This window comes from Pan paniscus, chromosome 1, assembly GCF_029289425.2.
Source record: "Pan paniscus chromosome 1, NHGRI_mPanPan1-v2.0_pri, whole genome shotgun sequence".
Taxonomy (NCBI): domain Eukaryota; kingdom Metazoa; phylum Chordata; class Mammalia; order Primates; family Hominidae; genus Pan; species Pan paniscus.
Window position 1 is genome coordinate 32320102 of NC_073249.2, and position 26410 is coordinate 32346511.

Consider the following 26410-nt stretch of genomic DNA (forward strand, 5'->3'; position numbering starts at 1 on the left):
AGCCATCCCCAGTTTCTAATGAACAATACTAAAATGGCCCCTGACAACACAGTAATGTTAAAACTCCAGCCTCTGCATTGGGAGACAGAATGCAGAAGTTGATACCAGACTACCCGATCTTACATTATTTTGTCCTCAGTTTATTTCTGAGGAACAACAGAGGAACCTTACATACAAAGGTTTCTATAAGAAGCAGAGGGAAATGCATTTAAAAAAATCCTGATTCATTTTAAAGCTTCTGTTAAAATATAGTACACTGTAGGTCAGGACAGCAGAGACAGGAACTACGTATAAGTCCCGAGAATACCTTACACTGTTGTCAGAATCCAGCCAGTAACAGTGTGTGGTTTCCCAGGGACTGCGCTAACATACCTGAGATGAAACCTGGTGGGGAGATACTTTCCACATTCCTTTCTGACCTGTGGTGAGTCTGCTGGGGTGAATTGTGTGAAGTTGTCAAAGGTTGCTCTGCTCTCCAGCACTTGGCACCAGCTCCGCTGAAATGTGATGCCATTGGTTTTCAGTAAAGGTTCCTTTCTGCAGGGCTGCAAATACAGATCAGCTGCTACTGTGTATACACAACCAGGGAGCAAATCAACCAGCACATTTAAAGCAGCCTTTTTAACCCTGAGACTTTCCAAGATCTCCTCTTCACACAGGAAGTTTCCTTCTCTGTTGTCAGATTTAGCACTGTGCTCTTGTCATCAGATCCGAGCTAGGCTCCCTGCTGCACAGTAGAGAGGCTTCCTTAAGACATTTGTCCTTGAAACTGCACCAAACTCTTGGAAGAACCCAGAACGTGTAAGTATGTATGATTTAGGCAGCAATAGTACAGGGCAAAGCTGCAATCAACCATTATACAATATCCGATTAGCAGTGCAGGAGGGATTTTTCTGACGTTATGTTACATTCATTTTCAATTCGTTCTGAGGAAACAAATCAATTCTAGCTTCTGATACAGTGACTTTGCAGTAGATGGGGTTGTAATATGTTAGCTTTAACTATTTGCTGTTCTCATTTAGCATTTAGATGTGACTTGTGGGACAATTACTGTGGGCATTAAACTATAAAACTTCTAAATTTTTATTAGGAATTGTAATTGTTGGTCATGTCCATCTTGAGAAACAAGTTAGCTTTGGGGAATGTTTTTAAAGAATTAACCACATAAATTCATGGACAAAAGAATGAATTTGTACTGTTCTTGCTCTCAAAACATATTAGTTTGCAGTTTTAATTTACTCGTAAAGAGCATTCCACTGAGGTTTTGTCTTAATTGAATCCTACCTAGTGCTGTCTGTTTGGTGTTTTACTGTCTTGTATATATCTGTTTAAGTTACTTTGCTAGGATTGCAGTCTGGTTAAACCTGTATTTAGCCACTACCTAGATTCTGAGAACATTCAGGTCAGTAAATGCTCACAGAATTTTGGAAAGTGGTGGATTTGTTTTCAAGGGTGGTCGTATTACCCTTGAAAGCTTTTTAGGTGCACAATGTGAATGGCTGTCAGATGGAGACCACAGACTGAACACTCTGAGGCTCTAAGTCAAATCTCGGCTTGTCCACTTTCATAACTCCAATTAACTCCAACCAATAAAAGCCCATGCCCCCTTTCTATCAATTTTTAATATGCAACAATACTTATGTTTATAAGATTAATTTCTCTCAGATTAGTCTGATTGATAGCTGGATTGTGGTTTCTTAAGAGCTTGCTCCCTGAAACCCACAGCAGAGCTGCATTCCATTTAACTAGTGAATGTAAAAACGGGTAACCATGGATTCAGCCACCACTAACTGCCAGTGCAATGACTTGTTGTAAACAATACAAATGAGCCAGGAGAGCAGAGGCAACCAGACATGAAATGATTTTAATAGAAATTACGGTAAAAGGTCATGTGATTTGGTATCAGCTTCTGTTCAGTTTTAAAGGGAAAGTCTTTATTTTCTCCCCCTTCTTCCCCCCTTACCTATTTCCAACCAACCCAAGTAGGTATCTCCACAAACTTGGCAGGTCCCACTCTGTGCTTCCATGGAGAAGGGCGGCCAATGTGATTCTGGGCAAAGTGTGGTGACTTGTGGGTTTTCACTGGTAAGTACCTTTATTTTAGAAACAAAAAGGAAGTCTGTATTTCAGGGCTTCCTTTATGGAAGGTCAAGCTAATTGCGTACTAGAAGTTCTCACGTCTTGACATAAGAGGAATAGGTCATTTCGTTCCTTAGCTTTTAAATGGTACAACTGTCTTTTCTGTCTCTCTCCCTGTCTCCAGATTAATTCGTAAACTCGGTCTTTCTGAAAACTGTTATTTGCTTTAGAAACAACTTCTGCCATATGGTAATAAGCACATGCAGATACTGTGAGAAGTGCTGTGTCCTAACTTCAGAGTTTTCATCCACCCAGATATTTTCTGAGTTCTACGAGGACCAGATATCACAATAATATTTGCATTTCTCTGGTAGAGGTGGTTTCAGTGTGTGAAAATGATTGTATTCATAAATTTGCCTTCAACCGAGAAAAATGAGCAAATTGTACCTGTGTTATGTGCTAACCTCGTGGTTTGTTTGGTGTGCTGTTATCTGCTATGCTTATTTTAAAAACTAAGTGAGGAATGTCTAGTAGCCAAATCTGGGGGGAAAGGGGACATTTGGAAGCATAGCCGTGTCTTTATCCAGATTTGGAGGTGGATCTAGTCAGTACACAGCATGCATGCAGGAATGAAGATGCTCAGAGTCAGTCTCAAGGAACCACAGGCACTTTAAGCAAAGGACTCTGTCTAGGTGTGCTGAGCTTCAAGGTGAAACAGACCTGAACTGGTTTCTTGAGCCATACCTCCTTCCACATACAGATGGTATAAATAATTGCATCATCCTGGAACAAAAGATAATGGCTCTTTTAACTCCTTTTAACATATAGATTCTTCTGAATAGATGCATCATTGTACATATACAGGTGTCATACTGAATGATAGAATTTCAGGTGTGTATTTTTCTATTAATACCTCTACCGTAATAGAACCAATCAGCACATGAAAAAGCATGAGGGTTATAACTTAGAAGCTCAATAAAATGTAAAAGCATCAACCCCCTCTACATACACTCCAGATTTTATCTGGCAAACTCTTTGTTTAGAACTGTAAGTGCTAAGTGTTAACATAGTGCTTATATTTAAGCTTTTTTTAAAATCAATCTTTTTAAGATGTTGGAGAGCCTTATTGCATGCTTAGACTGAAAAATGTTTCAGAATATCATGGTTAATACTGTGATCTCATGGTGTGTTTTCTATTCTAATACCAGCTATGTTTATCAAAAAGATATAAAAGAATAGACTCTAGTAATTAATGTTGGGGGGGAAAGGAGCAATTTGAAGCAAGTGTGGGAACACCAAGTATAAGTGGAGTTTGGGGTAAAATATAATAAAAATATGCTGTTTTTACTTTTCCTCACCTTGATTCTCCAAGCTGAAAGATAGGACTAAAAGTGTTAGGTACAGGGTGATTATTAAGCATAATATTCAGAGTCAGACATGGGTTGGGGTTTTGCTCTGGACCTAACCATGTTTAATATTTTTAGGCAAAGTGACTTCACCTACCTGACCTTCCACATTCTCATCTGTATAGTGAGGGTAATAATGTATACCAATGTTGGCTGAAAGAGTTACATGAGATAACATATGGAAAGTATTCAGCAGTGTGTCTGGCAGAGTAAGTGTCCAGTAAACTGTTGCTGGTTTCATTATTATCTTGACCCTCGAACAACATGGGTTTGAACTGTGCAAGTCCACTTGTGGGTAGATTTTTTTACAACCTAACACCGATCAAAACTACAGTGTTTGTGGGCTGTGAAACCCATGTCCAGAGGGCTGACTTTTCGTGTACGTGGGTTCAGCAGGGCTGATTGCAGGACTCGAGTATGTTTAGGCTTTGGTATATGCAGGAGTCCCAGAACCAATCCCCAAGGATACTGAGAGATGACTGTATTTTTGATTGAGGAAAAATATCATCAAGTAGAATCCTGCTCTGTGTGCTTCACAGAGAAGGACACTATTCACACCATTGTTTGGTCCTGTCATAGTGACAACTGTACATCACAGTAGCTTTCATCACTTGGGAGATGGTGATTCATTTTGTAGCATAGTATAGTGTTTTACTTTTAAAAAGTATGTTTTTTGAGATGGGGTCTTTCTCTGTTGCTCAGGCTGGAGTGCAGTGGCACAATCATAGCTTATTGCAGCCTTAAACTCCTGGGCTCAATTTTTTAAATGTTTTGTAGACATGGCATCTTGCTTTGTTGCCCAGGGTGTTCTCGAGTTCCTAGGCTCAAGCTGTCCTCCCACCTTGGCCTCCCGAAGTGCTAGGATTACAGGCATGAGCCACTGCACCTACCCTATATAACATTGTTATTAAAAACCAAAAGTAATATTTATATTCATTATTTTTTAAATTTTCATACAAATTACTTAGAAAAACTAGTTGAGTTTTTTTTTTTTTGGGGGGTGGATTTCTGATACTATGGGTATTGAGGCTAAATGCACATTTTATGTGTGATTCTATTGGTAGGGTCAAGGCAGAGGGACATTTAAAGGGATTCATGGCTGGGCGCGGTGGTTCATGCCTGTAATCCCAGCACTCTGGGAGGCCAAAGTGGGTGGCTCACCTGAGGTCAGGAGTTCGAGACTGGCCCGGCCAATATGGTGAAACCCTGTCTCTACTAAAAATACAAAAAATTAGCCAGGCACGGTGGTGGGCACCTGTAATCTCAGCTACTGGGGAGGCTGAGGCAGGAGAATTGCTTGAACCTGGGAGGTGGAGGTTGCAGTGAGCCGAGATTGTGCCATTGCACTCCAGCCCGGGCGACAGTGTGAGACTCTGTCTCAAAAAAAAAAAAAAAAAAAAAAGCATTCATAATTACACTAATCCTAAAAGCTTTAAAGTAGGGGTTCACAAAGATAATCAAATATACTAAAAAGCAGTAATAATGAACAGACTAGTAAGTATGGAGTGTATATGCTACCGAAGATATATTTCTTGGGAGTATTGTCTACATGTTCACTGTGTCTTTTGCCCTTCTTGAAATCTAAGGTTCTCATTCTTTCATTCTTCTCTCGTGTCCCTCCCTTCTTCTCTTCTCTCCCCTTTTTTCCTTCGCTCTTTTCTTTACTTCTCTTTCTTGCTTCCTCCTTTCTTCCTTGTTTTCTCCCTCCTTTTCTTTCTTCCTTCTTTCCTTCCTCCCTTCCAGCTCTTATATATTGTCCCAGCTACGTAACATTTCATTTTTACTTGTGAATCAGAGAGTTCAGGGGATGAAAAAAGAGGGACAGGAGACCCACAGTCTTTTGATGCCAGCCCTGGTTTTATAAACGGAAACTTTAAGAGGAGTCAGAAAAATCCGTTTTTCTTTCTCCTGCTATTGAACAGGAGAGCCACATTTGAAGTGACCTGCAGACCCTAGGGAAGCCTTGCTCAGTAACTATTTGTTGATTCATTGATTAAACAGCATGGAGAGAAGGGGCATCAAGCACGGAGATCCCCTTAGTAGTGAAAGCTTTGAAACCCCAAGCTGCAGTGTGCAGTAGGATGGCTTCTCTGTGACCTTCCAACAGCTAATCTCCTTTAAGAACTGAATCAAAGCAGTTAAGAGATTCTGTCAGATGGATTTTGCCTACAGTTGGGTTTTTGGCAGTTGCATGTAGAAGGCAATACATTCTTCATGAGGATTTTTTTTTTTTTTTTTTTTTTGTCCAGAAAGGAATGAAGACAAGGTGCCAGCAGAGATCTCTAGAGAGAGACTCTTATTTAGCCATGGTACTATTCGGGCAGAGACAGCTGCAAGGTGGATGACTTTCTCACACTTCCCAGCCAACCTTCTTTTTAACCACCCTTGTCTGATGCTCCAGTCAACAAGCACATCAGTGCAGTGGGCTTCTCTCTACAATCTTCTTTCCCAAGGGCAGAGAACATGCCCTTGGGAGATATCATATGACTGGATATCATATGAATGACAATGGGTATTTGTCATGTTTTTCTAGGGAAATCATAGCAAGTAGCAGGCTAGAGATGAAATTCCTCATTTTAATAGATAAATAAGTTGCCCACACAACACATGAGCTGCAAAACCAGGGCTATGGCTTGCGATTTCAGATTCCCAATCTAGAACTTTGTTGAAGGCTTCTGCTTTCTAATAAATAGATAACAGAAGAGACAGCTCGTGTCATAGGAGAAAACACACACACACCCCCAGTTTAGAAAATAGTAAAACTATCTTAAAGGGACTGCTCAAAAGAATCATTATAGGTCTGGTTCAAATCCTGAAGCTGTAATTTCAAAATTCCGCCATCCTTGGGAAAGATGCTTAGCCATTCTGAGCAGTGGTTCCCTTTGTTGTAAAGCTGGGGTTAAAATAACTATAATGTCTATATTTTAGGCCTATTTTGAGGATTAAATAAGATTATATATTTAAAATGCCTATTCCAGTGATTAACACAAAATAAATACCAGTAATGTTATTGTACTCTTCTTTCCCTCTTCAGGTCAGTGGTATATGGTAGAATTATGAGAAAAGTCTTATAAGTATGCCTCTGGAATAGTGTAGCTCAGTGGTTTTCAACATTTTCTTCTGCTGTAACATATACAGAAAACATATGTGAAGAATCACCACATCCCTGGCATAGAGTGATCAATATATAATAATACGATGGTGGTGATGATAACTGTGGTGGTGATGACAGAGATGCTGATGCTGACGGGTGACATGCACATACCGCAGATGAGCACTGGACTCTGAGTAATTCCAGAGCTTTAGCTTGGATTGCACTGCTTTCTTTTCTACACTAGAGAGGAAATCAGAATGTTACTGAATATCAATAATTACATTATAAGTGCAACTGCACCCATTTAAATTAAAAAGAAAATCATCAGCAGACTCCAGTACTTTATTACTGGTAACAAATTACTGGCAACATACCAGTTGGTTTAGAAGATGCCATCTTTCCTGGAGGAAGATGATTTTGGAAAATGCTTTACATCATAGCTCTAGAACTAGACTCCAGGGGTTTGAATTCTGGCTCATCTATCTGCGATGACCTAGGGAAGTAACTGAACTACTCTTCATCTCTCTTTCCTCATCTGAAATTGGAATAATAGTTATACCCACTTCATCAGATTGTTGTGAGGATGAAATGAATGAACACATGTAGATTACCAAGAAAATGTCTGGCATACAGTAAGCATTCAGTGAGTATTAGACATTATTGGAGGTTTTTGTCTCCAAGCTATTTGATGGGGCAACATCCTATTTTGAAATTCTCCCTACAAATTGCCAATATTGAAGTTAGTCAAGGTGCCATTAATATATAAAACTGATTTTTAGTTTTCACATAATAGTATCTGCTCCTTACTGTTCACTTACCATTTAACCAGGCATTAGGCTATGTGTTTTACCGGTATCTTAATTGATATAATTCTCTCATTACTCTTATCAGATAGATATTGTTACCCCTATCTTATACATGAGAAAATTGAGCCCCAAAAATGAAACTTGCCCAAGTTCACACAGACTAATAAGTGACAGAGCCAAGCCTCAAATTCATAAACTTCCCTACATATATACATATTGCTTCATTAAGTTAGAGAAAATTTGCAGGGCTTGTGGGAAAGGTGTTTTTGTTTGTTTGTTTGTTTTTTGTTTTTTTGCAATGAAGGAGAGACCCAATACATAACTGCATTTATTCTAGGGTATTCAAAAGTCTCATAGCAGAAACATGGAAGGCAATCACAATAAAAAGCAATTTAATTTTGCTATTTAATAATCACGGAAATATCACAGAACTCAAATTTAATTCTGTCTTATGGAGAAGAAGAAATGGCAGTGGTGGACAAGAATAATGGGACAATGAGGAGAAGAAAGAGGAGGAGGAAGAAGAGAAAGTGGACAGAAGGAAAGAAAGAGAAAGGCAGAAGTAGGTGGCTCTCATTTAACAGGTCACCAGTTCTGGAAGTAGAGTGTCTGGGATCATCATTTCCATTTCAGACATTATTTTGTCCAAGGTAACACAACTAGAAATAGTGGAATTGAGATTTACATTGTGGTATTTTACCTTCGAATCAAGTGAACTCTTCTACTCTATTTTGCTATCTTTTGAGACAGAGATTCATGTAAAAATATAGACACAGAAAGAGGCATGGAGAGAAGTATAGGTACATTTATGTGAGGACAAACAATGTTAAAAGCATTATTTTGCTTTTCCAGATTTTAACATTGGTCTGGAGTGGTGGCTTACGCCTGTCATGCCAGCACTTTGGGAGGCCAAAGTGGGGTGGATAACCTGAGGTCAGGGGTTCGAGACCAACCTGGCCAATGTGGTGAAACCTTGTCTCTACTGAAAACACAAAAATTAGCCAGACCTGGTGGCACATGCCTATAATCCCAGCTACTCGGGAGGCTGAGGCAGGAGAATCGCTTGAACCTGGGAAGCATAGGTTGCAGTGAGCCAAGATCACACCATTGCACTCCAGCCTGGGCAATAGAGTGAGACTCCATCTCAAAAAAAAAAAATTAACTTTGGAGATTTTCTAAAGTCCTCTTATACTTTTGCAAATATAGACATAAATTAGATTAATCTATATTAGAATACTAGGTGTTTAATACTATTTGATGATTTTTATTTTAAAATAGCTTTTACTTCTCTTAATTGATATTTTAAAATATTGTGAACTAAATAAGCCGCATTCTTCCTAATTTTACAGATGAAGAAACTGAGTTATGTAGTTTCCCTAAGATCACCTCAACTTACAGCCAAAATGAGAGTCATTCTCTGCATTTTACCCCCACTTCCTGGACCCTTGCCCCAGAAAGATTTTTCTCTCTACTTTGGTGATCTCTTCCAATTAGAATCAACTTATAGGAACTTGGGGACATGTGGATGGAGGAGAGTCACATCTTTGTATATAATGAGGGTCTTCCTGGGAAATGGAAATAAGTGACCATTTTTTGCAGGTTTTGCTATTGCCCTTGAGTCTGGGACACCATCATCTGGTCTTTAAGGAATGATGTGAGGGCTGTGATTTACAACATTATTTTTTTTCTTAGAATCCAGGCTGGGGCCTGGAGGGAATCCTGTGCCTTCTTGTGCTGTAGCTTCCTGGAGTCCACCAGACACTATGGTGTCTTCCCTAGAGAGTTGCCTGCTGCTTCTGTGATGTGGCCGACTGGCACTCTGTAGAGCAGACGGAATTCCCTTCTGAGAGGTACTTCCTGCTTTGCATGTTTGTTTTGAAGATGTGGGTTTTGGTAAGCATAGGGGACCAGAAAAAGAGGAGAGGCCCTAGACTGTTGTATGAGAAATGAGATGCAATATAAGTCAGAGTGGAAAGAGGAAGATGAAAAGTCCTTGTATTTCCAAGGTTAAAGTCAAGGTTAGGCAACCTTCTTAAGTCAGTTTAATTATTGTATTAGGGTTCTCTAGAGGGACAGAACTAATAGGAGCTATCTATATATATGTGTATATATATATATCTATTTCTATATCTATCTATCTATATACATACACTTTATTATATATATAAAAAGGGTAGTTTACTAAGTATTAACTCACATGATCACAAGGTCCCGCAATAGGCTATCTGCAAGCTGAGGAGCAAGGATAGCCAGTTCCAGTCCCAAAATTGAAGAACTTGGAGTCTGATGTTCGAGGGCGGGAAGCATCCACCACGGAAGAAAGATGTAGACTGGGAGGCTAGGCCAGTCTAGTCTTTTCGTGTTTTTCTGCCTTCTTTATATTCTAGCTATGCTGACAGCTGATTAGATGGTACCCAAACAGATTAAGGATGGGTCAGCCTTTCCCAGTCCACTGACTCAAATGTTAATTTCCTTTGGCAACACCCCGATAGACACACCCAGGATAAATACTTTGCATCCTTGAATCCAATCAAGTTGACACTCAGTATTAACCATCATAGGTGTAATCTCTGAAGTTAGACCACTAGTCAAAGGCCCTAAGGTACTTCTTGGGAAAATACTGGGAACTGCCCAATTATTCTTTTTAAATGCTGGATGTGGAGGGGAAGGATTAAAGTTAGGGATTGGGGTATTTTAATGCTGGAAGGGAGAAGAATGATTGGAAGGGGGAAAAAGTGATCGCTTTTTACATTTTTCTTTAGAAGGTCATGTGACCAGCTCTGAGTAAAACTGCTTGAGAATAATTGTGCTTGTTGATTAGATGATTGTTTTCTTATCGTTTCCACTAAATAACATGCAAAACACCTCCCTTCTACTGTTTTTCTCGATGTATTTCTTCTAATAATACATGATATTTTTGTAGTGAAAGTTTATGAAGTCACAACTTACCTGTCTTTTACAGCTGAGTGAACTTAGCAAGATTATGTGGCTTGTTCAGAGTGACACGACTTGTTAAAAAAATATAGCAGAAGACTAGAAATTGGTTTTCTGACATCTAGATCTAGGTTTGTTTCACCTCTTAGAGATTCCAGTCTTGGAAGAGGGTTGGTGCAGGAGAGGACTGGAGATTAAGTGTGAAGAAAGTTAGGAAGGGGATTAAACACCCCTGGAGATGTTTAAAAAAAAAAAAAAAGACTCCTAAGATCATATTGTGTATTGAGTGTGGTATCCATGGCTACCAGATAGTGCAAGGATTCTGACTTGGTCCTCAATTGAAGAATTAAAGAAAGGAGACAGGGAAGGGCACAGTGGCTCCTGAAGGCTCACATAGGATGCATATCACTTATTTTTCCTCCTGGGTCCTCAGGCTTTCCTGTCATTGTGAGATCACATGGTAGCATGGAAATCGCAATCTCTGCTCCTCAAAAGATGGAATTGAGGTAGCTCTATGCAAAGAGAAATGACCTTGTACTTGCAAACTTAGGTCCCGTGTTTGTCTGCAGTCCTACCCACTTTACCATGTAATAAGAGAGTAATCCCTGTCAGTAACATCATCTTAGAAAGAGAAGGAACAACCAAATGAGATCTAGTGTGTGTGGAGATGGTGCAACATTCTTTCATCAAAGCGACTAATACCCTTAGGGGAATTGGCTTGATACTTTGCCAAAATATGGGTGTCAGTGTTGTGGGGTTTTTTTTCCCCTTTGAAATGAGACTTTATTAGTCATGTGGTTATCAGAAGGTGAAAAAATGAATGTGTGTCTTCTCTCACATGAACTCTATTAATATCAGTTAAGTAAGATCCTAATACAGCTCTGTGTATTAGCTTGGATTTCTTGGCCTGGGTTAATTCTAAGACTATGACAAAGAAATTATGTCTTATGATAATGGCTCTGAAATCTTCAAGTTGATATGGCATTAGCCAGCATTTGACCATAGATTCCAGGTAGATAGTTTATTCAATCTATTACTAATGCCTCAAAAATACTGTATGTTACTGGCAGACTGTACAAACTGGTGTCATATAGATGTCAACTGTTTGTCCTCAAACCATCATTAACTGGCAGCAACTAATATTTCAACATTACTTTTAGAGTGTCAAGCTATTAGTTATCATATGTGCAACACCTATGTTCAGTTGAAGGTTACATGCTTATAAGCAAAATGGTCTTTGGTTTACCTTAGTGTTGTTTGTACATTCGAGTTGACTCTGTATTTCCCTCCATTGGATTATTTAATAATCAATTTAATTTTAGGAAAGTTTCACTTTAGTACTCCTAGAAATTAGAGGAAAATATTGCCTACATTCATTTGCTATGTTGCACAGACACAGTACACAGTAAAGGTAAAAGATAAAGGATCAATTCTTATGGATCTCATAGTTCCAAGCTTTTAAGGCTGTATTATAGAAACTTTGTAATTATTGTGGGTAATCTTGCAGAAAATTAAATGTTGAGTTTGCATATGTGAACAAGTTTAGACTATTTTGCTCACCGTAACTTGTTAGTGCCAAGCATCTCACTGTTCCTGTTAGGCAATGGGTTTCAGTTTACTTCTAGTAAAATGCTATTTGTGGTGTAAGTGAAATCCTTGGTGAGAGCATACCATCTCACATTTGAGGCACATTTTAGAGAACTTACATCTGTAGTTCATTCGTCTATTTCAAAATGGCTCAGACTAGTGGTTCTCAGTTAGGGGCAATTTTGTCCCCCAAGGACATTTTGGCAATGTCTGGAGAGATTTGGGATTATTAAGACTGGAAGAGGGTGCCACTGACATCTAGTGAATAGAACCCAGGGATGCTGCTAAACATCATGCAGTCCACAGGGCATCCCCCCACACAACAAAGAATTGTCCAGCCCCAAATGTCAACAGTGCCTAGGCTGAGAAGCCCTGCTCTAGACACTTACAAAGTTTAAAAGGTAAGAGAGAAAGTAGGTAGCTTAAATATTTTCATCCTTTTTAAATGGCTGCTTTCATGATTAGAATTCTCCCCATGGGAGGCCAGGCTCAGTGGCTAACGCCTGTAATCCCAGCACTCTGGGAGGCCGAGGCAGGTGGATCACGAGGTCAGGAGATCGAGACCATCCTGGCTAACACGGTGAAATCCCGTCTCTACTAAAAATACAAAAAATTAGTGGGCACCTGTAGTCCCAGCTACTCAGGAGGCTGAGGCAGGAGAATGGCGTGAACCCGGGAGGCGGAGCTTGAAGTGAGCCGAGATCGCGCCACTGCACTCCAGCCTGGGCGACAGAGCGAGACTCCGTCTCAAAAAAAAAAAAAAAAAAAGAAAAGAAAAGAAAAAGAAATTCTCCCCATGGGATATAGAATACAGATGAAAACTACAAACAAGCCACATATTTGCTTTAAAAATATTTGGCATGTAATATGTGTGTTGTGGCTAATTGAGCCGCATTTAACAACACCAGCACAACAATAGCAATAGCTACGACTTATAGAGAGCTTACTAAATGTACCAGACACTATTCAGAGTGACTGTCCACATGATAATTCAGCTATTCCTCAAAGCAACGCCACTGGGGAGGGACAATGACTGTGCACTTCGGTCTTGGAGTATGTAGGAATATGGTGAGCTCCTGATAGAAAATGTAAGGAACAGGGCAATGACAACACAATACTTGGAAGTGGGAAGGCTTTATTTTTCTAAATGCCCCTGGTCGCTCAAGCTTTTATTCTATGGTGTTATTATTGCAAAAGTGCTTCTCTGGGAAACGAGGACTGCCATCATAAAGTAGGTTTATATTTGCTTCTAGAGGGAGAAAAAGAAAACTATTGTGTAACTCTCTCTTTGCCAGTTCTGCAGCTGATCCCATGCATGTCTGTCTTTTCCTCCCCAAAAACCATATGGGACTGAACTGTTCTTCAGGTTCTGTGTAAATGGCAGACAGTATCCAGTGTGGCTCAGTCTTGTAAATGTGAAGTGGTCACTCCCACCTGTGGCTGTCACCTTTTAGTTGACTGTTCTCTAAGCCTCCTTCCCAGCATTTTCAGAAGAGAGATGAGGCTCTCCTTTTAGATTTCATCATCAGAGTGGGTCAGATCCACTGAAACCTCATGTTTGAAAGAGAAATAGGTAAAATTTCTCTAAGCAAGCCTCATGGGAGATTCTCCAAGAACACCTTTAACAACAGAATTTCCCCTAGAAATGCCACATCGAAAGTCATATTCCCAGTGGAGATTTCTATGGGAATTGGCAAGTTAACTAGATTTGCTGTTTTCACACCTGCTGAGGGTTTTGAGTCTAGGGAATTAAGTTTGTCATAGCTAGACATTTTACCTTTGCCAAACCAGCCTATTGTATGAAACCTAAGTTGCCATCAAAAGCTGGAAAGGAAAACATCACAAATCACTAGAAATATATCAGCATTCTGAGCAGCAGAATTTATGGGGCATTAATGGATATCCTAGGCTATTTATCTTTCTAGTAGCAGTTGAAACACCTCTGCCTTTTTCTTAACATAACAGGGCTTCCCGTCAAGGAGCTATAGAGTCCCCAAGCCTGGTACTTGAGTCAGGAAAATGTGGCATTCTCACATTTGTTTTGGGGCATTATAGGAGGGAGTATAATTTCTTTTTCTTCTTCTTTTTGTCCCTACTTCTTCCTCATTAAAAGCCCAGAGTAAAACCCAGTCAGGATATATTGAGGTTTAGGGAGTTTATTCAGGGTCTAGCATCACCAGGGTAGGGTAGAGAGTGGAATAGAAAGAGACCCATTTCACATGTCCTTTATCCCCTTCTGATTCAGAGGACAGCCATATTTCATTTACTCATAGCGGGCTTCTCTGTGCCTAAGGGCTGATATCTACTTGAAATTTATTAGTGCAAGTTGTAATACACTTGGTAAGGAATGCCTGTATTTTGGACAACTTCTGATATTTTGTACCTGTTAGCTCCAGGCTTTTCTCAATCTCCTGGCCTCATTCACTCTTGTCTTCTGTGGAGGGAAGGCCTGAAAAGCAGGTGAATTAAAACACATCAGGAAGGACTGCAGCTTCTTTGAGACTTCTCTCCATGGTGCTCTGTGGGTCCATTTGGTAGGGGCACATCTGGGTTCTGCACATGGCTTTGCCACTTATTAGCATGTGACCGTGGATCAAGTTACTTAGCATCATTCAGCCTCAGTTTCTGTGGTTATAAAATGAATCAAATTATATATATGTGTGTGTATATTTTTCATCATTTACTCTTCACAACATACATATATGTACTTATATATATGCACATATATACATATCATTTAATCTTCACAACATACATATATACATACATATATGTATACATACACATAACACATATGTATGTAATGTACATACAACATATATACACATACAATATATACACATATACATACATCTATACAACGTGTATATATACATGCAACATATATATGTATGTTGTGAAGATTAAATAATGAAAAACACGCACATATACTAAACCCTTGTGCTTTGTGTATTTTACAAATATATATATATATAGGGTGTGTATATATCTATTTATTGTGTATATATACACACACATATTTATTGTGTGTGTTTATATGGTGAAGATTAAATGACATAAAATATATAAAGCACCACAGGGTTTAGTAGTTTCTGGATAATAGGTGCATACTACTGGAGTCCTGAGAAACTTGCTTCAGTCCTTACCTTTCCAAGAAGTGTAGTCTGAGAACCACAAATTTTGAATCACCATTATACTCATTAAAATGCAGATTTTATGTCTCTACCCCAATGCTTTGAGTAAGACTCTCTAGAGGGTTGCATCCAGTAACTGATATACTTAGAAACACCTCTTATGATTCTGATGTATTCCAGAGTTTGATGATGTCTGGGTCAGCTGGTCCCTCTTCCCACCGTGTGGTGCTCTTTCTCTTCTGCCTCAGGATAGCTTAATCTAGAGAGTTTTAGCTTCTCTAGTTGGAGGTTCTTCCTACCCAGGTGGAGTCTGTCTTTGAGCCTATTAACTCACTATCCCAGTTTATAAGCAGCCCTTTTTATGGTAGGCCCCACGTGGTTGGGTAACCTAACTGATGTGATAATGAGGACAGACTAAAGGTCACGAGATTGTTAACATGTGTGAGGAGATTGTAGGCTTAGCCTATCAGGTGAGGGAAAGGTTAGCGTACCAACTGTCTCCACACTTCAAAGCATGTAGCTAGTTTGCTGCACTAACTTAATTATCTGTGCTATTGATATCTTTGAGGAACATATCTATACCCTGGATACAGTTACTTCACAGTAGGAGATAGCAGGAGGTGGCTTGTTCGGTTGCCAACTTCCTAAAATGCTTTTTAGAGTCAGCTGGGTTGCTTAGTCCTCTCTTGCTCTTGGATTAAATATAAAAATAACTATGTAAAGCATATCAGCCCTCTTTTCCCTGTCTGCTGAAACTGCAATCTCCTATGCTTTTTCTAGAACCCATTAAATAGGGAGGAGGAGGAGGAGGGGAAGGGTAACAATATATAAAACCCCGAAGTCCCAGATCAGATATTCTCCTAGAATGGATCCTGCTGTTAGATCTCAACGGAGATAGAAAACAGCTGGTCACATAGGTACATACTAGAGTTCCTTCTTGATTAAGAGCTGATGAAGTAGCGTGCACCTTATCCTTGTTTTCATGATTCTTCCTGCTCTCTGTAGCCATATTAGTTTTATTGCCATCTTCACCAGAATCCTGGAAGGGAAAGAAATACAACCCAAACCAGGTGATGTTTTCATTTCCAAGCCGTAAAAGTGTTTGATGTTAAGAAACATTTGAAACTGTAGACTGAAGGGAGGTATTCGTTTGTACCTAGTTTTCACTGATCTAAACTGGCTCTGTCTTGTTGCCACAAAACCAGTAGTGCTGGTTGCAGAGGCTTTCCAAAGAGAAGACCTCAAGCTCTGACACTCCTCTTTGGTTTTAGCTCTTGAGAACAGATTTTTCTCTGCCAGATGTTATTTTAATTTCTTACCTCCTCACAAGGAGTATTTTTGTGTGAGTATGCCTGACTTGTGGATATTATTTTGGAGCAGCTGATTCTGTTGACTTTTCTAGAAGTGCTGTGATCTCAAATGTAAAGAGACAGGATTACTCAAACCCCTCACTGCACCGAAATTGAATACAGTGCCCTGTTCTTTGACACCAAAATGTGTCCTGCTGTTGTAAAGGTAGGGTGTTTAATAGGCAGAGGCCAATAGAGAAATTTCCAGCTTTTCATCCTTCTCACTCTTATAAAGTCTCTCACACGGTATGTCATTGCTTTTAAAACATGGTCATTTTAATGATAAAAATGCTGTGGAGAGAGTGCCAGAGTGTCATGCAAAACCAGCTGCGGCATCCTGCGTGACATTCCAAATATTAATACAAATAGAATTAATTCACACGCCAGGGGTGTCTCGGGAATCCATTTTAAGTTGGCACTTAACTTGGGCTTGAGATTTCCCTGTGACTGCCCATGTTGAAAAATGTTTGCTAAACAAGGCAGTGCTGGGCTGCCCTCAATCTATAAATTCACTCAAACTAATTCATTAACGAATGCTTGATTTTAACTAGAAGCAAACATAGGTTAAAATGTAGATGGCTGTTTCATGTCATTGGTGAGCAGGGAGGTTTTTTGCAGATGTTATATCTGGGACAATACTCTGAATTTATCTTATTTGTTTTATTTTGAGGAAAGCACATAGATGACATATTTATCATTAGTGGATTGTTTAATTGCATAATTTCTTGGTTCATTAAGGATTTACTCTAGGTTTTTACATGTATCTGATTTATAGATACAGTGAAGAGGAGGTATCTTGGCATTAAATTTAGATTGTGGCAGTGCTTAGGCTGGACAAAAGTAAGACATTCTGTGTCTTTCTAGTTCTCCCCTGGCCTTGTTTTTCTATTTCTGCACAGCAAATTTAATAAAGAAACTATCTTGGAGTAATAATTCCTACAAGCCCTGGACATTCCTTTGGGGGAAGAGGACTGACCTTTTCCTGTTTTTAATAAAACCTCTGTGAATATGGGCTTACCTCTTCTATAGTCCGGTGCAACTGTCTTTTTATTCCATATTTAAGTGTGGGGGGAGCTCATTTATATCCTTTGAATTGGAAGCGTGAAAGCAGTCCTAGGCAAGATGGCTCCTGTGAGGTTTGCATTACTCATGTCTGTTAAATTTAGTACTTATTTACATGCATTTAGCTATTTTGATACATATTCTCTCTCTCTTTGGGGGCTTAAATTTTGTTATCTATTTGCGATTTCAAACTCCACCTCTTTCTGAAGGAATTGGGAAGGTAATGCTTCGGTAATAGGGTGTTGAATCATGCTCTGGTGATAGGCAGGTTGTTTTATCCTAACTGTGACAAGGGCAATTTAAAAAGCTTCATTTTTGTCTTTGTCTTGAACAAGGAACATTTTACACATTGTTAACTCCTGAAAATCCCCCTGGATAGATAATTTGGAATGGAAGAACTGAAGACTTTTTTTGGGGGGAAAAAAGCACAAATCCATAAGATCCCTTATGATTATTCTTTGTGGTCACTAAAAATATTTAACATACTAAAAAAAAGACTACCCATGGAAGTTTGATATATTTCAAAATAGAATAATGGATATAAAGTAGTTATTTCTAAGGAATATCTTCTCCACAATCTCAAGAAGATTCCTGTACATTTGTTTTGAGCTTTCAGGCATTAGGAATTCTCAGAGGCATTTATTCCTTTTTTCCTATCTATCTATCTATCTATCTATCTATCTATCTATCTATCTATCTATCTATCATCTATCTATCATCTATCTAGTGTTCAATATCATTTTGATTTTATTACTCAAAGTTGACTTTTTTCTTCTGGGTCCTGTCCTATTCTCTGAGAAACTGAGGAATTTAGATGCTTGAAAAGGCAAAAATCTTAGGATAAACTTAATTTTATATGCATGGCACAGTGAGTGGATTTCTATTAAATCACAATAAACAGGGTTAAGGTGGCTGAATCCAGGAACGTGGCACCAACCCATCACTCTTCACCTGCCTGACACTACTTGTATAGCAAGGGTTTATTTTGCAGCATATTTCTTTGGCTCTCTCATCTTAATTATCCAAATAGGAGAATCAAGTAAATGGTGGAGACATTAAGAAGTTCAGAGGAAAGGGGGAGTTGCTGGACTCATGAAATCTTTTAAGAGAGTCTACATTATCTTCCAAATTAAATATAACTTTGCAAAGATATTTGTGAACCTTCACAATATGACTTCAGTCATGATTTGCTAACATTATTTTCCACTTCAACCATGTGCTTTATACTGTCTTCTCAGTAGGAGATTGGATGGCAGTGAGAAACTCATAGTCTTTTAAAAATATATATATTTTTGTAATTAAAACACAAATAGAGAAATCCACATGAATACAATGCATTGCCTAGTATATTGTATGTTTATATATTGTATTAATGTTGCATAAGTATATACATATATATGCATATTATATATGTATTGTATGCCGGCCAGGACAAGAGATAGAATTTTTGCCACCCCCAAAACCCCTTCATGTGCTTTACCCAATTATAATCCTTTGTATTCTTCATAAGTAATCATGATACTATTGTAATAATAATTTCTTTGTATTTTTAAAAAATGCATTTGTCACCCAGTGTGCATCCTCAAACACTCTAGTCTTTCCCATTTAAAAAATGACAAGCCCTTGAATGCTCTTTTAATCATTAAGTTCCTCCTTAATTCCTTTTATTTCCTTACAATTTATCTATTGAGGGTCCAGAGCCATTTGACCTGTATAGTTCTTCTGAGCCTGAGTTGTATATATTATGTACTCACAGTGCAGTTTGATATGTCCCTCTGCCCCCTGTATTTCCTGCAAATTGGTACCTGGGACTGGATCACACTCAGGTTTGATCCCTTTGGCAAGACTATAGGTGGTGGTTGGAAAGACTACAGTCATTATTGAAGTTCAAACAGTTCCACATTAGCCAGCAGGGGCAACAGCAAGTTGGTTCTTGAGTCCTTTTGTCATAGCCTTAAAAGCCTTTGATAGCTCTCCTGCCATGGAGCAATATAAGACTCTTCAGGCATATCTATAAATTTCCCCTCCTAGACCTGAAATCAGCAGTTTCTCCAAGAAGCTCTGCTTTCTTTGGGTAAGAAATATTATTTGACGACTACAATCTAGGTGCTAGGGATGCGCGTTGGTACTGGGTTGGTCATTGTTTCTTAACATTTGTGAAGGGTAGAATAGGGGAGACTTATAAAAACTATATAAACTAATAAAATAAACTATATGTAGTTATATACTATAGTTACACTATAGCTTACTTTATTATATAATAACCATGGTTATTATATAGTATATCATAATTATTATATAATAATAATGTAGTAACTAGTATAGTTCACCTGAGCCTGAGTTCAGGCTCACAGTGCAGTTCAATATGTTCCTCTGTCCCCTGCATTTCTTGTAAATTGGCATCTGGGACTGGATCACACTCAGGTTTGATCCCTGTGGATATATAGTATATTATTATATAGTATACTATAGTTATTCTATAATATGCTATAATTTATTTTGTTTATTCATATATTTTTATTATTTTATAGCTTATAATGTTTATTATTTTATAGTTTTATATTTTACTTATAGTTTTTATTAGTTTATATTATCTTATATTTTATATAGTTTATTCTATATTTACATTATAATATCTATAGTTTATTGTATTATGTTTTATGAACTTATGAGTTCATATTAGTACTCCAATTCAAATTTACTTTTACAGAGTTTTATTTAGCCTCTTCTGCATTGCAGTTAGATCGCCTTCCTTCCCAAAATATCTGGACCCTCAAGGACACAGGGAATAATAGAATAATAATATTCTAATAGTGATCATTGTTTTATCACATATTATATGCACAGTAATCTCAGGAGGACAATACTAATACTAGTACTAATGTGGTTATTGAAAACATTACAACAATTTTTTGCATATGGTTGTCCCACCTTCCTTCATTTTTAAATAGTTGTGCTCTATTTACATTGTCAGAGCATAGAGACATCAGATACCCTGCTCTCTGTTAGTCCCCTTTAAACTTAAATCCACAAGTAACTATATACTTAATATTCACTGCCAGTCCTTATGCTGATGTTCTCTCTAATTATTTTGATCATCGGAAGCTCATTCTCAAATATGCTACTCAGAAAGGACTTATGGAAACAATATTCTCTAAGTTCTTGTCCATATTCATAACAATTTGTTTGAGTCCTTCATACTTGCAAGTCAGTTTTGCTGGATATAAAACCCCTTTCTTTTTTCTAGCATATTAAGAAGGCTACTCTATTTTCTTCTAGCCTAAAGCGTTTGCTTTAGAAAGTCTGATGATAGTTTAATTTTCTTTATACTATAAGCCATGTATTCTTTTTGCTCAGAAACTCAGAGAGTTTACTAGAATATGTCTTGCTATTGGTCTTTTTTGGGTCAGTATTTTCAGATATATGGCACAGCTTTTCAATATCATTTCAATTTTTTGTACTTCAGGACATTTTCTTGAATTATAGTTATTAGTATTTGTTCTCTTCCCTTGCTTTTCTTACTTATAATCTCTGGTTATCCATATGTTCAATTTTCTTTGCCTATGTTCATTATTTTTTTTTCTCTTAATTCAGTGGTGTCCAATCTTTTGGCTTCCCTGGGCCACGTTGGAAGAAGATTTATCTTGGGCCACACATAAAATACACTAACACTAATGATAGCTGATGGAGCTAAAAACAAACAAACAAAATCTCATAGTGTTTTCAGAAAGTTTATCAATTTGTGTTGGGCCACATTCAAAGTCATTCTGGGCCACATGCGGCCCACAGGCTGTGAGTTGGACAAGGTTGTCTTAAATCCTTTTTATCTCTTTATTGCTTTCAGAGTTTTCAGTTTTCCTCCTTTTCACCTTTATATTTATTATTAGATTATCTGTTCTGTTTATTTTTTTCTAGTTTAGTTGACATTTCTGAAGTGAGTTTTTCTTTTATTTATAATCATTTTTTTCAGTCCTGTCTCCCTATTTATGAGCTTTTCTAATCAGATGGTCATGTTCTTTGGTAGTTTGTATCATTTCTTAATGTCTTTAAGTTTCTTTTGAAATTATAGGTAACAGCTTTCAGCATGCTTTTATAAGATGCTATTCTGCTCCTTATTCTATTTTGTAATTATAATCACTTTCTATGGGATTTGACCTTGACCTTGATACTATTCCATTGTTCATTTTTATGTGAACTTAATTTTTCTGACATTTTAGAATGAGGTATGATTCAGGAAATCTCACTAACTTCACAGAACTTCCTTTTCATGTGTGTGTAGCATTTTAAAAATATGGTAGATATGGTAGATGCTTCCTGAGATTCCCTGGCTGTTTTCTCCTCAACCACTTTGGTCAAGACTTTCTCTTTCTTTAGACTCTTGTTCCATATGGCTCAAATGTGAAGCCACTCTCAGTAGTTTCTCACTGGTGGGGGCTTACGCTGGAAGGGTGCCAGGTGGCTGCACACTTCATGGGGAGTCAACTGCTCCATCTCCCTCAGTCCTTCCCATGTGCCCCTTGTACTCAGATGGTAAAGAGGATAAAACCCCTCCCAGTGAGAGCTGTTGTTTCACAGTGGCCCATTGAACTTTCCAGTGAGTACTATTAGCTCTTCTGGGTTCTCTTGTTCTCAGGTCCATAGATACCCATTGTTTCCTTCTTCTTCCCACCCAGGTGCTGATTCCATGCAGAATTTCTGGCAGTTGGTGATTTGCCCCATTAACTGGTATTTTGGGCTTCAAGAGGAAACTTTGTCTCCTAGTTTTGTTTTAAATGTTGTCAGGGATTTGGGGTTTTGTTATCTAGTTGCTCTATTTGTGTAGTAGTCAAAGGATTGAAAAACTATGCTGCCATCATGGCCAGAATCTTTCCAGAATTCCCCCTACCCTCATAGTATTGTAAATTGTGTCCTTTATGTTTGGTGGCATACATCTGAGAAACAGCAGCTCAGGAGAAAGGAATGTAGCCTGGGCCCACAGAAGGGCTTTCTTCTGGACCCCTCAACACAATATCAATGGCACCATGTTCTAGACAACTCAGCCAGTCAGCCCAGAAGTGGAAAAAGTCTTGCATACTTTTGCTTTTGTTTTAGTATAAATTCTTTCCTTTAATAAACATGAGTTTCTATTTATACCTAGACTTCTTCCAGAAATAATATATGGTGACCTATAAAAATAACCACAAAGACAATAAGTAAAATGTAATTAATAATATCTGGTTGAGTGCACTGGCCAAAGTAGACTAGCTAACAAACACCCTAATCCTTTTGGTGTCTTAAAGTATTTCTCACTTACGCCACAGTCTAACATGGATTGCAGGGTTTGGTGAGTAGGCTTTTCTGCTCCAAGTAGTTATTCAGGGACCCAAGGCCACTCCCAAGGGCCTCAGAATTGGAATCACTGGGAGAAAGAGAACATGGAGGATCTCAAGAAAGGATTTTAGGGACCAGAAATGTTAAATATAATTTTCACCCATGTTCCATTGGCCAGAGTTCCATCATGTAGACCTACCTGACAGCAAGGGAAGCTGGGAAGGGCAGTGTAGCTGTGTACCCAAGGAGAAAAGGAGATACAGTTTGGTGAGCCTAGGATCTACTATGAAAAGGAAAAGGGACAAGGAAAGAATGAAGGAATATTTTACTAGAAAAGAGAGGGCATTGCAGCCAGAAAAGAATTGTATAGACATCTGGATGTGGGGAAGAGGACAGTGGATGTGGAAAACTGAAAGAATTTTAGTATAGTTGGAGACTCAGATGATCTGAAAAGGAGACTCTAGTGGCCTCATGTAGTGTAAATGTACCTGAGAGCAATAACTTAGGCATACCCTTAGAATGACCCTGTGTGGCAGGCATATCTGAAGAGGGAATCCAGAAGTGGCCAACCTGGAGATTCATTCTTTGTCTATGAGGAACATCTGAGCCCCAGCCTATCCCATGGCTGTACAGGGGGTTGAAGCCCTGGTTTTGGGGTACATGAAGGTTGCCAGGTGGAGGGCGTTAAGGGGAGGGTGTTAAGTGGAAATGTTATATAAAGTGCATACTGTTTGCAAGTGGTTGCAGTTTTTTTCCTGCCCAACCTGCCACTGGACTGTAGGAAAGTGGATATCTTGTGCAGCTCACTGCCACTGGACTGTTTCTGTATATAAGGTGGTTCTCCTGTACAGCCAGCCACCACTGGACTCTCTCCCCTCTATAATTCCCTAATGAAACCCCACATCTTGTTTATTGGCTCTGAGTCTCTTCTTCTACCCCTTGAACCTCATGCTTTCCCTTTGAGGTTAATAGGGGTTCAGCACAACACCTCACCAGAAAGGCCTTGCCTATTGTCTAAGGATTCTAAACCTCATCATGCATGAAAAAAAGGGCTATTGGTGGTTTGTAAGCAAGACACTGACATAATTAGATTTGTGTTTTTGAAAGTTTGTTCTAGCCCCTAACTGTTACCAGCAATGTCCCTTAAATTTCAGAAGAAACCTATTCTGAACTTTTCTTGATCGCACACCTAGTCATCTAAACCCAGGAAAAACTGAATTCACCTCTGCCTGTGCCCATCTAAATCATGCTTACTTGGTAGGCCCCCATTAATGTGCTACAATCACAACCAGAGTCTGCAGTGAGTTCTATAAATTCAGACTGGAAATGTAATTTCAGATCTCACAGGGCCTGTGTTGTTTCAGTGATATTATAATCAATGACCGTAGCTCCCTTTGAAGCTCATAAAGTGACCTCTTTTGACATTGATTTCTCATCTGTTTTTTTTTTTTTTTTGACCTTTCTTCACCTCCTATGTCTCTTTATTTGCTAAGGCATAGTATTTTATTGCCAGGCACCTGTATAATAACCACAGTAGCCATACATTTAGCTTTGTTCAGGTCATTACAACCTAAATAGACACAGTTGTGGCAAGATCTAGTCCCAGGAACTGGTGTTGCAACCTCCTCGAAGGGAGACTGTTTTTCTTCCATTAGAAGATACTGAAATATGTTGTTAAGTAGTCTTTGCTTAGACTAACATCTAGGAAGATTGTTACACATATTTTGTCCTTTCTTTTGAGTCGACCTTCAAATTGAGAAAATCTCAGAAAATGATCCCTATACCAAACCTCACGTGGACATTTCCAAGACGTTTCTGAGTTTTGGTATTAATAAAAGCCCATATGAGGTTAAATAGGAAGGCAAATAAAATGTGCCTCTTACTTAGAGAAGTGTGTGGTTTCTTGAGCATTTATGCTCCCCCCCAGTATGACCTTTAGAAGAAAGTATGATCAATAGCCTATTGGATCATCTCTAATCTGGCTGTCAAGTACAGGAGGGGGAAGTTGAGAGATTTTGATGAAAAACAACTGAAATGGCTAAGTGCAAACTTAGTAGAAAAATACCCATGTTTTGTCAATAGTTTCCAGAAACTTCCTAAGCACCTGATGTACAATGGGCTTTTTTCATTGTGGGCATCTGCTGTCTTTGCCTAGCTCAACATTCCAGTGAGGCTTTTTTTTTTTCAGAGCTCAAAACCAAACATGTCAGCAGTAAGCAGCCACCCAGCTTTGTAAAGAACGCCACGGCTGACAACTTCACAGCTGCTGAGGAATTGGCTGAGCCTTTCTTGTAAAGTAGTACCATACACAAGAGCCTTTGTGCCATTGGGACCCACCATGGAGTTTCCAAATGCCCTTACTCCTAGAAAAATGTGCCAACCCCTTCTTCCCATGTTGCCCCCATGTCTGGTGATAATAACCATGATGATAGCCAGCCCTTTGGTGGCTGGCAAAAGAACACAAAGGGACTCTTCTTCTGCACTATCAGGGTAAAAAACAAAACAACTACCACATTTTAGAAACCAGGCCAATAATTTATTTGTCATGCCATGCAAATTATTTGGAACACAAGAACTCATTTTGGTAACATGCAATTTTTTGTATTAATATTTATTCTTGAATAATCTATGGACATCTAATGACTAAAACACAAATGACATAATTTTTCTACAGCATTTTGAGATTTTGTTTTTGCAACCCCATTACAGCAGGCATTTCTTTATTTATTTATTTCTTTTTTTTTTTTTTTTTTTTTGACTTTGGGACAGAATCTCACTCTGTTGCCCAGGCTGGAGTGCAGTGGTGCAATCTCGGCTCACTGCAACCTCTATCTCCTAGGTTCAAGTGATTCTCCTGCCTCAGCCCCCTGAGCAGCTGGGATTACAGGCACCTACTACTATGCCTGGCTAATTTTTGTATTTTTAGTAGAAACGGGGTTTCACCATGTTGGCCAGGCTGGTCTCGAACTCCTGACCTTAAGTGATCTATCTGCCTCAGCCTCACAAAGTTCTGGGATTACAGGCATGAGCCACCCTGCCCAGCCTTTTCTTTTTTTCTTTCTGGTTTTTTTTTTTTTTTTTTTTTTTTTAAGATGGGATTTTGCTATGTTACCTCAGCTGGTATCAAACTTCTAGGCTCAAGCAATCCTTCCACCTCAGCCTCCCAGCTGAGATTACAGGTGTACATCATTGTGCCTGGTAAAGGATATGCAATTTTGATATAACCAAGGAAGAATGAATGAAGGAAGTTGAAAGCAAGGTACCTCTGGATCTCCATGTCCATCTTTAGGAGGTCTATTTATTTTCATCAAAGCTCCCATGATATGTAAAGCCCTTTTAGTGATCAAGGGTGACTAGTCCATGGACTCTGGCTGGAAGATACAAGATTTCTTAACCAGCTGCCCCAGAATGCCTCTGAGAAACCACTTAAGGAATGCCCTGCTGTTGTTAATGATCAACATTAGCCAGATTGCAGTCCTCATTATCCCTCACCCCAATAGGAAGGTAGAAGCCATCCTCTTCTAAAAGTGCTTATTTAGTTATTGACTAGCAGTTGTCCCTTTGGAAGTCTAGCAATGTTCAGTCAAGTCAAGGGAAACCTTTGGTTCTTTTGAAGAACTCTTGGATATTCTGTCAAAGATGTTATTAA

At 38.7% G+C, this 26410-nt stretch overlaps 1 protein-coding gene across 11 annotated transcripts in view; it reads left to right on the forward strand.

Annotated features, from left to right (window-relative positions):
• The window catches only part of ESRRG (estrogen related receptor gamma), a 597527-nt gene that overhangs the window by 15773 nt on the left and 555344 nt on the right, over positions 1 to 26410 (forward strand). For 2 of the 11 annotated variants that reach the window (XM_055108093.3, XM_055108100.3), the window contains exon 2: positions 9078 to 9235. The exons of 6 other annotated variants lie outside the window; for them this stretch is intronic. The gene's annotated coding sequence lies outside the window, so the exon portion shown is untranslated. Of the gene's footprint in view, positions 1 to 747; positions 802 to 1972; positions 2086 to 9077; positions 9236 to 26410 lie in introns of those variants that run through there. 3 more of the 11 variants (XM_055108098.3, XM_055108118.3, XM_063597156.1) reach the window with 3 other exon arrangements.